General features: G+C 38.6%; 1 protein-coding gene across 1 annotated transcript in view; it reads right to left on the bottom strand.

The window, feature by feature from the left end:
* Positions 1–16,371, bottom strand: part of RDH10 (retinol dehydrogenase 10 (all-trans)) — a gene marked incomplete at its 5' end in the record, with an annotated part of 24,565 nt that overhangs the window by 7,765 nt on the left and 429 nt on the right. The gene's annotated exons all lie outside the window — the stretch shown is intronic.

Raw genomic sequence — 16,371 nt, 5'->3', positions numbered from 1 at the left:
AGCATAAAGATTACAAAGACTGAGTCTTCAGAGCTTGTGGCTACAGTAACCCATTTTCAACCAAGAGGAAATTGGCACATAAATAAACCCTGTTGAGGACACTTTTGAGTGACGTCTTCAGCAATTCAAGTGCAGAGCGAACAACTTCCGGCAGCAGAACTGCAGTCACTTCACGTAAGTCATCTCTTAAAAGGCCATTTATAGCCACATAGGAAAAACACAGCTCCTCTGCTCTGAAGACAATTAGCAATTCATGGAAATCTTTGCGTGAGACCTCAGTGTTCTGAAACAGCCTGTTCACAGCAGGCCCCTGTACTTTGTCATGGGACGTTATCCTGCAAATCCATTTAAAACCTGAAGCTGAAGGACTGTATAAAGATAGCCCAACTATCATATATGTAGAAAACTTAGCAGTCAACTATCAACATTTCAGCCAAATGGATGTCAGAGAAAGTCATCTTGGTTGCTGCCACCCTCCAGCCATCTGCAACAGCTGGGAGTCAGTACTTGAAAACAAGCACTGTCAGAGGCAGACACACCCTATGGGGGGAGGCATTTCCAGTCTCAGAGTAAAGGCTTGCCCACTGCTCCTCCCAGCCTCCTCTTGCTGGGAAAAACAATCCCAAAGTGAAGTTATTCTCTTTCGTGGTATAAGCAATCCCCAAATAAATCAGTGCTCTTACTGAGCTTCTGGCACAGCCCACTTCCTTGATCAAAGCAGCTTCCTCCATACGCTGGTCCCTAGTTTTTTTGCCTGTTACATAAACCAGATCAACCTAGTTTCTTATTGCTAGTTTCTTTCAGCTTCAGCTACATCTGCCCACCAGACCTGAAGTCTTCTGTGTGCTGCTGAGAAACTAGTTAAGAGCTTGACCGGTTCGGGGCAAGATGCCTCCTGGGTGGCCTCTCCATCTGGAGTTTGTCTGAACAGGTAGCACAGCCCACATTAGTCTTCTGAGGTGATGCATGGACATGCTAATCCTCCATAAAAAGTATTAAAAGATACCAAGCAAGAAATGTGTTTTGTCCATGGCATTAGAGGTCATGAACCAGGCCCCCAAAATAATTCAAATCAACTCAAGTGATTTAATCAACTATCTGCCTTCTGGTTTGATCTTTTAGGTTTCAGTTTTACCTCTCACAGCTGCAGAGGAAGACATTTAACCAAAACATTTAAGTACTTAAAGTCAGACCTGGGTCTTTTGTTAATGACAAACATAACGCACATTTCAACACTGAGAAGAAACCAGTAAGGAGAATATAGCAGATGAAAGGACCTGTTGTGATGCATCAGGAGGAAGAATCAGGGAAGTTATGCAGGATTCAACAGCAAGAAATTTAAGTTAAGCATCCTCTTCACTTGAAATTAACTTTTTTCTTTCAGAAAAAAATTAAAACCCCCAAAAGCATAGTACAACCATGCATTTTCTAACCTGCAGTGTAGTTTAGATAGAGCAACTAGGTAAGCTTAAATAGAATACATGAGGCTGTTCTGAACAGAGTAGAGCTAATTTTTCAAGCTAGTTTAAACTTTAAGTTTTTTTGAGCCTAGAGATCATCTCCTAATCTAACCATTTTCCTCCATGCTTCTAAATATACCAGTAAAAACAAACTATTCCCAGTAGCTGTAACCAAACATCTATTTCATGTGCACACAGCTTTAATGACTTATTTCTCACAAGTGTGAAACTGAACAAGCATTTACATGTCACTTCATAGCTTTTGTAATCTGTTCTCAACATTTTGGTTTACGGCAAATTAACTTCTAACAGTCTAGCACTTCTTCCCTCCCCTTCCCCAAATTCTTTAGTTCCATTCTTAATGAAACAAAACTCAAAAGATTGTGCAACACAAAGAACAGCACAGCTGCAATGTCAAGACAAATTAGTCTAAATACAGCAAATGAGAATATGAAGAAATACTGTGTTTGGGAAAGTGATTTTTTTAATTAAATTTTGGATTAATTATTCTTAAAGAAGAAAGCAAGCATCCAAAGAAAACAATGTTAGCAGTATGCAGCTCAAGACAATAGATACCAAATGAAGAAAGCACACCACAGTAGAAAAGTATGTGCTACCTCATGTTTAGAGAGTTGTCTTTATACCAAAGAAATAAAGCAGAAACTTAAAGAACCTTATGTGTTTGTACCTACTGCTTCAATACAGTAATTTTCTTTCTTACTTTCTGCCTTCTGTCAGCCATTTTAAACTCTTTTGATGGCATAAACAGCCTGCTTTACTGTAAGGCAGGAATTTCTTTATGCCAAAGGAATAACTCATTTTCCATCCAGGCCTATCAGATAAGGAGCATAGAGCATGGCTATCCTTCTGGGGCTGATCAAAACAAGTGAGTTTTTACATCAACATAGTTATCCCCAGCAGTGGTGTACTAGTATAACAGGACATTTCCTCCCAAGCCACAGCTATTCCTGACTGCCAGAACAGCTGCATAACTGCAAAAGAGTGCAACATTTGGGTAAATGTATTGTTTCATCTTCATGTTAAACACTATTTGGCCAGACTCAAGAAACAAAATTGGTGCAATTAGTTAAGAACTCATCCGGACAACTCTGGGAGCTAATGTACCAGAGATAACAACAGCCTGCTGCCCTATGTTAGCTAATTCTAAAACTACCATGTAGCAACAGAGCTGGTGACAAGAAAACGTTGTTCCAAGTTTCTGTCCTTTCCCTCCCTCCCACCCTCCTCTCAGCATGGACATTCAGTCTTCTTTTCTTCCCATTCTTCATAGCCCACAGCAGGACACACTGCAGGTTCCCCTGCAAGACAGCATGTGGCCACTCACTCCACCGTGGAATGAAATACAGAGATTTCCACGTGCCCCAGTTTCTCTTTCCATTCCAGTGACGGAGAAGGAAAGCACAAAGGTCTAATAAAAAGAGCACCTCCAACTATTGCGCAGACAGGCTGTAGCACCTTGCTTTAAAATCAGTTTGTCTAAACTGTGTAGTACAGCACTAATGCACTACTATATGTTAAAAGGGAGAGATGCCTGAAAGGCAGAAAATCCACACACAGCAAGCTTATCAGTAAATATACTGATGTTATTTTCAGCTACAGTCATACAGCCCAGCTTATTTCAGAAGATAACCACTTTAAATACATTTTATAAACACTGGGTAAAACTTCACTTACAGGATTACAGTGAAAGCCATCACCAAATAGTTTTAGAAGGAGCCTTGAAAGAGTACGCTAGAACTATGTAACTCTCAAAGGGGAACTTTTTCAAGTTAGAGGCTATACTATCCAAAATGCCTTCTCATGCACCAAAGCATGCAGTTACAAACCTGGATTTAAGCATTTATTTTCCTTCTAGCTTTTTTATCTGGTTCCAATGCGTGCTGAGAATAAATACTTCTCATTTGCACTCCCATCTCAATTACTTTTCCCATATTATCTCCACATCCTTTATAATTCCATTATACAAACATCTCCAAAATGCCAGGTTAAGGTGGGCTTGGTAATTGTGCTAAGACTACATGAAAATACCAAGTACTGAGTTGAAGACAAGAGAGACCACACAGCACAAAGGACATGGCTCAGCCAGTAATAGGCTGAATACAGAAGGTAGACATAAGTCTACAACTACTGTTGACCTTGCTAACATACAGGACCAAAGCTGTACTTTGAAGGACCTCAGATGTCTCTGCTGACTGTTTTTAAGAAGTGCTGGGCCCCTTCTGGATAATTAGCCACTGTCTAAGTAAATATTTGAATAGCTGTGGAAGTTAGCACTATTTTTGATCTTCAGTTTCTACCCTCAAGATAATGAAAAAATAGGCCAGAATTACCAAGTCCTCCTGAAGTAATGGATTAAAAAAGAAAGTCACATAATTATCTGGATTTTTGATGTTCTACTCAGGTCCTTTCAGAGCAAAAAGGATCAGGAGATAAACATGACGTCCTCAAGTCAAGCTTCCATAGACAGCTGTATTAAAAGCACTAAAGGAAACTATTCAAGGATTGCCCTCGAGTGTCTTGAGCAGGCCTGGTGTTCAAAACAAAAAAAGCTACACCTTCCAATATTTCATCTCAAAAGGGATCCCTTAGTTATTTAGCTCCTGGCAGGCAAGAGAACCTTCAGTTTCTCACTAAAGCTTTATTTGTCCTTCACATAAAAACCCACTGTTTTGGGGCCATGGGGATTCCTTTAAGACTGAACTGCAACAGCAGTTAATGCTTAACATACATGCACAGTAATAATGTTACAGTTGCTTTGTAACCAGAAGCTCATGAAAGAACAAGACAGACTTAAAAAGAAGACTATAATGATGACTAGTAAGAAGGAAGCAAAGCAACACACACCCCAATACTTTGGATATCCTACATTTGCAGACAGAGTGAAACTACAGATAAGATCTATCCAGGTTAAAAGGTGAAGGCAGCAAAATAAATACCATGAAGAATTAAGTCACAATGAAAAGCAAAATGGGTTAATTTAAAACTGTATTTGATATATAGAGAAATAAGCATCTTTCTTCTCCTGAGTCTGCATGAAATACTGCTTTGAAGTACATGTAGTCTTAGCTTAATAAAAACATAAGCTATTACTTGAATCACTTGTTTAATTCATTACTGATTCATGTGAGTGATTAGCACTCCTGGTTTCTCCACCCTCATGACCGATCCATACACAAAATCCCTTGCTTCACAACAGACATTTAATCAGCTGAAAAGCACCAAAGTTGTACAAAACTAGGTTAAATTTTATTCACTGAAGTTTGTAATTGGGTTTGTTAGTAGCAAGAAACATCTGTCATGCCATTTGCTAAAGAACGAGTATCCTACAGTCCATATTTACATTACTACTTTCTTTAGCATTTGCAGTACTTTGGTTCCAGCTCTAAAAATTCTACAACTTTCAAAGCCAATAGTTACCACTGTTTCCTGTGAATGGTTTGGTTATTGTAGTATTTTGTCTTACATGGAGTCAACTCATGTTGAGTATACCAGAAGAAAGCTGAAACTGAATTAAGTAGTTTCCTTAATCAGAACTTAGTGCCACAAAGCTGTTTACAATGGGTAGACAGTAAAGATAAGATAAGTAATGCTATTAAAAAAACCACACAGGAAACTAATACCACTAGTTATCTCTCAAGCATTAATCATTGATTTCCACTCTTTACTACTAGAACTAATTATGCTATGCCTAGAGCAACTGAACATTGCCTGGCTAAATTGCCTTTTGTATAGCTTGTTAACAAGGCTTAGTTGAAGAAGGGTTATGTGTGCAGAGACTGGGATATGAAAAGTTCTCAGAAAAGGCCATTGCAACAGAAACTTTTGTTACTGTTGCCTTATCATATCACTACATTGTTTCCCCCCTCCTTTTCTTTTAAGGGCTTCATTTCCTATGATCTTACCCTAAATTGGGTAACTAAGAGTGAAGCAGAAAACAGCTTTATTCTCCCATTTGTTTGAAGTATAGGATAAGTACTGAAGAACACTACCTAAATACAATTCCTGCTTCAGAAACTTTCTTCTTGAGAGTCAAGGTGGAAAAGTTATTACCTAAGCTTTACAGTCACCTGCTGTTGCCCTGGTTTCAGCTGCAACAGAGTTTAGGTACACATAACACAGCCAAAGGTGGCCCCAATCTCTTCTTAAGAAGATTTCACTTCAGTTTAGACAGGGCACTATTCTACATGCTTTCTGTGCATGAAGAAGTTCAGGTATTCAAGCTGAACTATCCTTGTTATTTCAATGCCAGCAAGTGGTAACTAGAGCATTTGTGCTACTTGTAAGCAGACTCCATCTTTCTGCTCCTGAGAACTTTCATATGCTTTCTTCCTAAGAGGAAACAGATTTTAGATTTACAAGCTTTTAAAATTATTTCCACCCTCAGATGTCAGGTGTGTCCTGTAAAGTAAGTGTCTGATCTTTCTCGTAACTATATACTACCAGTCATTTCTGTGGAAGCATCTAGCTGCCTTTAATGGACATGCTTGTATAGATAAATACACAGCTACTTGCCTACTTTCATCTGTTCTTGCAGATACCACTTTGCTGATGTGTAACTGCTTCATATATATGCAGCAGCATACATAATTGGTTAAACCACTGGTGGCATACATAGAACTCTTCCCTCCAGAGTTAGCAAGTCTTTGATTTCGCATGGCTATGAAAAATGCAGCGCACCCTCACAGGTTGCCCAGAGAGGCCTTGGAAATGTCCGTTTTTGGAGACACTCAAAAGCCAACTGGACACAGTTCTGGGCCCACAGCTCTAGGTGGTCCTGCTTCAGTCAGGGGTGGGGGTTGGACATTGGACGTGATGACCTCCAGAGGTTCCTTCCCACCTCAACCATTCTGTGATCCTCCACTTAAGTATACCAGATCCCTGCTCAACAGCCCATTCTTATTTCTCTCACAGAGGAAGAAGTTCATAAGCCAGCAGAGAATTTGCACTCTGTGTTCCTACATTAACTGCAAGTTTATCAACACAGAATAGTAACCAACTGGAAATCATATCTCTCCTGTATCTCCCCTACAGGAGCTCTCGCTTGTAATAAATTATCCTGCTCTGTTTGAAGCAGTGTCTGTTCTTCTTCCATTTCTCTTTCTCCTTTTCCTTTGGTCTCAAAGTCCTTTCAACTGGACAGAGGGTCCAATGAAGCAGTGCAGAGCACCTAGATTAATTTCTTGTGGAATTAATATTTTCAGCTGAGTCCAGAACATCCACATACCAAACTGTTTTCAAAATCTAATGATGTCCCCCCAGCTGCTAAATGTCCTCTAGTAACTTCACTCCCTTGCCAGCTTCTTAAGGGTATTCTGATCCCACTTTTAATTTTAACAGCCTTTAAAGCTTGGACAAAGCAATCATATCGGATTCCCGACAGCTAGCAATGAACTGTGAGAAAGACAGTATCTCTCTCTGTGCAGAACAGGGACAGTAAAAGTGTAGAACAAAGTTGCTAGTGGTGTTTGGTGTGGATTTCAAATGCCAAACTAATCTAAAAGCTGAGAATGATTAGTATAGGTAAGATGGCATGGTAGGAAGGCTACTGGAGGCCCAGCTATGTGGTTAGCCTGCTTTACACTGCAAGACAAGCAAGATACAGGTCTCAGCTGAAGTAAAACTCGGGAACAAATGTATACATGCAAAATAACATGCAGTTTAAAGAAAGTGAATCTTTCTGCTCAGATCTATCATGTCAATGTTTGAGCTTTCCATATACCCACAACTAATACAGAGCTCCAACATGGCTGTTACAGCCCAGTTATACTTCCGTAAATTCAGGATCTTAAGTTACAGTCCCAGTAGGCAGCACCACTGACCTTGTATTCTTCCACAGGCATATCTATAAGTAAAGATGGCCTACCTTGCATTTATTCAAATGTCAAATCTGAAATAACTTTAGACTTTGCTGGTCAAATGATACAAGAAATTGACACTTGGCTACTCTTTTTCACAAAAGCTGGTTTAAGCCCTGTTGAAGTCAAGCAACTAGAAATTCGACTTTGTTTATACACTGACAAATGGCCATGTCAAAGGATTTGTAGTGTTTTGGAGCTATGTTGACATTAGTGTAACAAACACATTAGTCCCTCACCTTCATTAGCACAAGTTTGAAGCAAATGTCCAACCATTTGGAGAGCAGTTATTTATTGCCAGCTATTTGATAATCTTGACAAAAATGAAAACATGCTCCTATGAGTCAGTGAAAAATTCACGTAACAAATTCATTTCAGAACTATTGGATAAGAACTCATAATATTGTTCAGTGAACAAGAACACAATCCAACTTTTAAATACACATTTTTCTACAGCTTGCCATAAGCTTAGTCATCCTCTGGAATATTTAGTAAAACTTGGTATTTTAGTCTGCATGTTTCCAAAAAGTTACTAGAAAACAGCACTGTCAGAACTACTTACAGAAAATAAAAGTCATCATTCATGCTTTATGATTTATGTAACAGAATTTCAGGAAGTGGCTCAACTGAGACTATCTCATTTTATAGATACCTTAAGGCCAATACCTCCATAGCACTGCAATTGCTATAGTACTTGCGTGCAGATGAAAGCTGAGTCATTTTACTCATCCTCCCCAACTCAGTCACTAAGTCATTGTTTTGAATCAATTACTTTATAAAAAGGAAAGTGATTATGCCATAACTGAGTATCTCACAAGAGGAACAAGATTAGAAGGAAAGCTTCCCTTCTCATGTGAAAGTCTTATTTAGTGGAAACAGAAAAATAAAGAAGATATTATAGTTGAATGGAAGTGTCAAAGTTCGTTTAGGAAATAGTAAGGCCCTAGAAGACTCCATCTTATGAAGTAACTCACTGAATGAAATGTAACATTTTTACAGTGCATGCAGCTTAGAGGTTTTTAAAAAACAAGGTGTTTCATACTTTACCTCACTCTCCCAAAAAGGGGCATGCAGAAAACAGCATTAGCAAGTAAACTTTACCTTCATAAGCAAGAGCTAAAGTGACAAAAAGCTTCCAGCTGATACAGTGACCAAAAGAGCGACTGATGCAATTGTCAAAGATTCTACTTGCGCAGGCATTTTAACCAAACACCAGTGAACTGCTCCCTTTCGCAGGGGGCAAGTTTTCAAAGGCAGAGAGATACTTCCTTTGCCTGCCTGTGGACACTGTGCTAGTTTCCCACAAGCTGAAACACGGCTCTTTTCCACATTCAGTGTTAGTACAACTGATTTTTAGAGAAGTCAAACAGTGCAGTAAGCACAGAGATCATTGCTCTTTAAGGTACACAACGGCAGTCACGGTATCACTGCAAGGTAAACAAGTTAGAGCTGTTAACACAACATAATTTCATGCGTTCAGAAAACTAACTTACCCTTAAGAGTTTTTAATAGTGTGCAACTAGAATACTGCAATTTCTTTGGAAGTTGTTACATTCAGACTGTTATGTCATTGTCAGATTTGCTGCAGCTTGGAACCATTTATGCTTAACTATTTACAGCCTGTAAATCCTACTCCAGAAAATCTCTCCAAGAATGAGGTTTCATTAGGCAGCCACAGCTATGTGGTTTTATCTTATTCCTCCTCCCCCACCACTGGTTAGTCCAAGTCTGAAATGTCAATGAGGTGATTCTAGTCTCTAAATAGAAAAACTAATCGACCTGGCCAAGAAAATCAACAGCTTTCCTCACTGCCCTCTGGACAAGTTAGTGAGCTGAACTGGCTCACCCATGGATCAGATGAATACCAAAACTAGTGCAAGGTAAGATACAGATTCAAGGGGTGGCCCCGCATGAAAGCTTGCTACCACTAGGCTTTCTTGTAGTTCAATCCTAAATCAGCAGAAATTCTGGAGAAGTCACTTTTAAGTATACATGCTCAAGCACTTTTCCAAACTAATGTTAAAAGGTGAGTGCTTGAAAAGCTGTCACGCAAGTTCAAACAGATGGCAGAAGCGACCAGCACCAGGGCACATTTAGGTGCAGAATTCAACAGCCAAACAAACTTGAATTTCAAAAGGCTCACACCAAGTCAGCCACCTCGGCTCCCCAGCTGTTCTGGCATTCCCTGGCCTACCATGCTCTCCCATCCCAGTTGTGATAACTCACTCGTGTCAAGTGTTAATTTGACTGGCATATAAATCATTATACTAGTATAATTATTTATAAGAATAGAGTGTTCATTCAGAAGTGTAAGCACAGATGTAAATCTCTCCCATTTGTGACATACCTTCTTTCAAAATAAACTCTCAGAAACTGAGATTCTACCAGTCTTAAAGTCTGCCTACTTACCTACATTGTAATTGTATTTCAGAAGACTTTTTTAACAGAAGAAGCTCAAGACCACAGGTAAAAGCATATAGCATCACAAGTAAATCAGCATCAGTTTGCCTTTGCAGAAAGACCTCTACCATTTTTTTCCACAAAAGACGAACAGGTATCAGTAAATTAGTTTTACCATCAGTGTGAATAGCCAGAAAATCTCAAAGGCCAAAGGAGCAAGGTTTATCAAGAAAGTGATGCTCTGGCTTTTACATAGAGGACTGTGGAAAGGTTAATACTAGAGATACATAACAAAAGTGTTTCCTTCCCTCCCTTCCCCCCACCCCCCCAAAAAAAAAAACAAACAAAAAAACCCCAAACAAACAAAAAAACCACCTGGAAGTGTAATCAAAGCATGAGAAGCATTGGGAAAGAATACTACTTCATATCTTTATCATATTGATAAAGATAAAAGTAGAAAAGAATTAAGAAGTGCAGTACTAAAATGGCAGGGATGGTGCTAGAAAACATAACATTCATCTTTCCTCAGTCTGTCTGGTCAGAGTAATTGATGACAGCAAGAGCTACAGAAGAAGGATTGCTTGCCCATACGAATCAGTTAAGACAGGTCTTAGGCAGTGATGGAAACACTGGGTTAGCAGGACACGTAGCCATATTGTATTTAGGATTGCTTTTCTCCATATTTGAACATAAACCTATCATCTAGAAGTCTGCTATAGTTTCTTGGTTATTACAGAGAGCTAATAACACAAAGATCTCATTAACTTAGCTGCCTTTCATAAAATAAAAGTAGATGTTACTTGTAGACAAACGAATCTGGAACTCCATTGCTCTCCTAACTATCCACAGGACAAGAAAGGCATATACAATCTTCTAGACTGAGTATTTCACTGAAACAGTGAAATGCCACTCTCCTTCCTTATAGCAAAGTTAGGCACCACACTGGCAAAGATTACTGTGCCATTACAAGTAACAGCATAATATCAGACCAAAGTCCCAAAGTCAGTGCACAAGTTTCTGCTTATTCAGCTGACCTACCTCATTCCACAAGAAGTGGGAATTTAATCATCATAGCGATTGGTCACCCAAGACCGTTTCTTCCAAATAGATTAGCAGCCCTGAAAGCATTCATATGGCTTGGTGACAAGCCTCCAACCCGCAGAGAAAGTCACAGGAGACTGAAGAGTGAGATTATCCCAAGTGCCTTACCTCTGCAAACTATACTGCAACGCCACCTTTTAAGTGGTACAGCAAATTAATTTCCAAAATATGCCTGAGAGAAGCTGTCACAAAACCTCAGGTGTAACTTCAGTTTAAAGAAAACATTCTGAACGTTCATTTCAGATTTGTTAACTGACTGGAATGGAAATCAAATACTTTACATCATTAAAGAGATGAGAAATGCATTAATTCAGTTGCTTCTTGAGCGAAATAGGCCAGCACTCTATGTCATGCAAGGAAGATGCTCTAGCACAGAAAGTGTATGTAGGAATGCTGGTGTCATAACATACTCAGTCTTCCATACAATTTTTCCACAGCCCTGATGGAAGTGCTGCCAATTAAACAAATCAAGAATGCTATAAGCGGCTTTGTTCAGACTCCTTGATATGTAATTACTCATTTATCATCGAGATACAGTAGATGGTGGAGAACCATGACTAAACAGCCTCAATAGACCTCCGGGACTAGATTTGAGTAACTTGTAGAACACAAGTTTGGTGGGCAGCATTCTGGAATCTCAATTATAGGTGCTTGAACTCATACGATTCCCACACAAGGCAAATAAAGGGCCATTTTGCATAAGGCTAAGACCCACCTACTACACCATCCCAACTTGCTTAACTGTGCTTACTGACACCTCAGATGAGTATGTTGTCTGAAGAATTACTTTTATCCTTACCCACAGCTACTCCAAAACTGATAGAAGATAACTTCTACAGCCAAAACTTAGCTATTGAGGTACCTAACCAAAAGGTTTGTATTGCTCCCCCCGCCTCCAAAAAAGAAAATAAGCAAAACAATCCAGGATCAGAAAACTGAAGAACTTTTTCAGATTATCACTACCACTAAAACCTGACAACAAGGCTACATTACAGATACCAATCACAAGATACAGGTTACAAAATTCAGCATTGCATGCTGTGACAACTGTGCTTAACACAATGTTAGACAAGCTCCTAGTAGACTATAAAACTGTGAGGAAAGCTCTGAGCCAGTAGTCTTGTGCCCACTCAAGCTCCAGAAATATATCTCCACCTATTTATTCTCCAAAACTTGTGGTAAATACATCCTTCCATAAAATGTGAAAGTGCAATTTTCTAGAACATGCATTTGGAAGATAGTATTTTCTTACCTAAGATTTCCTTTTATTTTCTTGATAAATGAACCCAAGAACACATGAACTGCAGAGCCATACCAAAGCACTTCTAAATACAACTAATATAACTATTTCTATATCTAAGAGTCTGACTTTTTTTCCTTCATATTCATTACCCAGCATGCTACCACAGTATACAAAACACATGTGCTGTCCAGGGTAATTTACTGGTGGCATGTAGTTGGAACCATTTTGCTGGTGAAGAGTTAGTTTTGATGACACTTTTTGGATCACATACACATGTTTCGCTTGAAAATGATCCAGCTCATCTTTCAAAGAAAAAAAAAAAAAAAAGTCCAGAACTTAGAGATTAAACTTTGTAAGTAAATTTGTGCATCTTGGGATACATTATTATGAAACAGGGGGTGTGGGGGTGTGTGTGTGTGGAATTAAAGCAGCTAATTCCTCTCATCCAAAATGCTAAATATAGCTAGCTGGCCTGTCAGCGGAATATTGTATCTATATTTGATCATAGATACTAGAATTCTAGAGATGAAGACAAAAATCAAACTGCTATGCCAACAGGCCACAAGACTCAGCATGATATAGTTTCAAATAACATAACTTAAGCTGTCTTTTCTTCTGTGAAACGTTCAGTGTGCACACTAAGTGCAATAATTCCATATTTAAGCCAAACAAACTACTGGCATGTGAGCTTTATTTAACACCAGGGAGTTTAAAGAGACTATCATAATAATACATAAGTATTGATACATGATAGATAACTACAAGCCACTTATTTTCCAAGGCTTTAGGAATCCTGTCAGTCTGATTAGACTGATAAATACAGCAGCTGCATAAATAGGTATTTAATTTTGTAACTCTGCCATTAACTTTCTTTCCAAGATACATTTAAGTTTTAGACTATTTATGAATGCCCTAATTCCTTGAGTAATAGTTCCCTCTTTACTCAGTATTATATTTTGCTGTGTTAATGTCAGGCCACCCAAAAGATTTTTCCCCAATTCCTACAAATATGTCTCCATAACTTCAAAAAAATCAAATAATTTGTAAGTGAATGAGCCATACACAAGCCTTCGAACTCTGTGCTCTAGTCTCTTACTATGTGGATTATTTATTTTTTTTTTTTTTAATAAATATGACAGAGCTGGAGCTGAATGCTTTTGCTTCCCCCTTTTGGTAAGTTGAAGAGAACTCTAGGAGAGCTTTAAGCAGAAAGCTTTGAAGGATCCACATGATAGGGAAACACAGATCACTGTTCTCCAAGCTCAATACTGAAGATCTGCTGTACAGAAGGACCTTCATGTCACAGAACTTCAGAACCTGGTCATCACCTTGCTCCTGCTTCTCTGCAAGTCCCATTCAACCACTAAATCTGGAAGTATTTCCTAGATAGTAAGTTTATGTCCCATATTAATAACTACTTATCCAGCAATAGCATTATTCTTCCAGAAAAAAGTATGTTAGAGTAGGTACAAGAATCTCAAATTGTCATGAAATAAGCATTTTCACAGCAGTTTTATTAGATACAATTCTGCAATCTGAACCACTGTATTTTGGTACTTCACTTGAGCTTTATTGTAAAGCCGCAAGAAAACTGAATAAGCAACAGCTTATCTTAGACTATGATTTAACATTTTTCAAATCTGTATCCTGACGTATCACAGGAAAAAAATTTCCTAGCCTGCAGAAGTTCAGTTCCAGCAATTCACAAGTGCAGCCAAGTTAGTTATTCTTGCAACAGACTGGAAGGAAAGATAGCATTACACTCCTGCTACAGTTTTATGCATCTGCAAATTATAGTAAACCAGAGCTGGCTTGTTTCAAACCAGGAATGGATTTCATCCCTATGTTTTCAATATCAGAAGCATTCAAGTTATCACAGCATGAAATAACAGGTTTTTAATACTGCAGTGGATTTTATGCTGTGGAAATTGCTACATGATGCAGTGGTGACATGTTTATATAGAACACTCATGGGAAGGATTATACAAATCATGAATGTCAGCAAATGAAAAGCATCTGTTCAGGCTGTGGCATGCTGCTAAGGCTGTCCTGACTGCCAGTTTGTGATATGGTACACAGTCCAGTTGGAATCACATCAGCAAAGCAGTGACAGACTCTCATGTCACTGTCTACTGCAGAAGTTGGGCAGTCCTCAGGTTGTAGCCGCTAACAAAGCAAGCTCAGATTACCTGTGTTCTGCATGGAGAGCAAACAATCGGTCTTATTTCAGATGTTTCAAGGGGACAATACTAGAGCCCCAATTTATGATTTTATATAGAAGCACACTGAGGGTTGATTAATGATCAAGGGATGATGAAGAATTTTCCATCACATAAACAAAACCTCAACAAAAACCCAGAGAGTACAGACAACTACTGAAGCAATATTACATGAAAGATCCATGTCTTTATAAAACCCATTTACAGCTTTTTGGAAGAAACACCCTCCAAGAATAGTTAAAAGCCTGCATAATGCTCCAGAGTATTAGCTTTGCTTTTGGACCACCAGTTTAGCTGACATGGAAACAACTAGCTGTATAAAACTTCACACATCTAGACACATTGTTCTATTTAAGTCAGCACTGACTTGCACCAAAAAAAATTGGCTTCAAATCAGCTGATTCGGATGATACCTTATGAATTAAGTACTATTACTTTTAATAGAAGTCCACCCACTCCTGGTCAAGCCAACCTTTTCTGGGATCATGAAGGGGTAGACAAGGAAAAAAGCTTTGCCAAAAGTGGAAAAAACAGAAAAAAATGAAAGGCAAAGCAGGACACCAGATCTGCAGGAAGCATACATATGAACAGATCCTCAGCTGGGGTGTTGACTGCTCCTTAGAAGCTTAAGCCAAGATTTCAAGTTCCACAGGTCAGATCTAACTATACCTTCTTGGAGTAATTTTATTTCTGAATGAAACTTACGGAAACCAAATCATAGCAATACTAGACTTAGTTTTCTATAACACACAGAGGGTGCTTTAAAAAGGTTTCTGAAACTGTTATAAATAAGTGTATGACTTGGGCCTGAAGGAAGAACAGCTGGAGAATTTAGGATCCTCCCATATTTTAATTCATGGTGATGTCATAATTTAGAGTTCTTGGAAACTTTGTCAATTCAGCATTTAAACCACATCAATAGCAGTCATTAAATCTAGTGCACATCTCTGTTTGCTTAAGCATCAATTTAACTTTTATGAAGGAGAACATGCAGAGCTCATAGTTGTAAGTAATCATACGAGCTTTCTCAGAACATTTCAAGTTGTCTTAAAATACACTTTCAGAGTTTGAAAGTTTCTAAATACACTATCTTGTGTGCATTGAAGTTTAAGCACTCTCTCTGCAAGCTCTACAATACATTGAGAAAAGACTGCTGTGCCATTAGGTGTTTCACAGCACAGATTTGAAGGGGCTCCTTCAGGGTTATGAAACAGCATTTCTCTTCCACATTAAAAAAAAAAATCATCAAGTTTGGGAGGGCCTTCTAAGTTTTGAAGATGAGGCATTTTACAGAATTTTGCTATGAAAAGGTAAGACAAGCCAAACAAGGCTTAAGTTGAAGTATATTTCAGATTGCTTAATCCTTTGATTGTTATGCAAGTTTATTTCATAACCTTATTTGAAGGACCAAAGAACAGTTTTAGTACTAACAATGGGCTTAGTCTGACAGCTAATGCTAACCCAAGTGTGCATCATGCCCTCCTTCAACACTCCAATTTATGTAACTCCACACCATCATGGGTTTAAAAATAAACCACACAGGAAAGCAAGGTTGAGATAGAGTAAGATCACATAACTTGTTCTCTTTGATTAGCATCTGCTCATTATGTAGACAATATCACCCCAGAAACCACGGTACAGATTTGCTTACTTCTCCTGGCAGCCCCCAGAGAAAGCTATGAGGACAAATACGCAGGATTCCTGAAAAAGTGTTCTTGGCTTGATTTCTTGAGAAATCTTTTTTGCCATCCTCCCAGCCTTCAAAAGGAACAATTTGCCTCCAAGGCAATTCAAACAACATTTCCAGCAGGGGTTTTAAGTATTTTTTTCCAGAAATGTGCAAGTTTGGTATTGCAACTATCATTAAAAGAGCATCTTAAAGCTGTCAACATGCCAGCAGAAGACTATAGAAGGAAGGCTCAGAAGCCATTCATTAACAGTAACAAACTTTACAGATTCAGAGGTTACGCTTACAAAGGTTTCATATCCAGGGCTAGAAAATAGGGCACGAAACTTGAAACTCCGGGTTATAAGAATATATAGTTGATTTAAAGCTATTTGTTAATAATACC

This window comes from Nestor notabilis, unplaced genomic scaffold (genome assembly GCF_000696875.1).
Source record: "Nestor notabilis isolate BGI_N333 unplaced genomic scaffold, ASM69687v1 scaffold26580, whole genome shotgun sequence".
In the NCBI taxonomy this organism is placed as follows: Eukaryota; Metazoa; Chordata; class Aves; order Psittaciformes; family Psittacidae; genus Nestor; species Nestor notabilis.
This window is presented reverse-complemented; position numbering and strand designations above follow the sequence as displayed.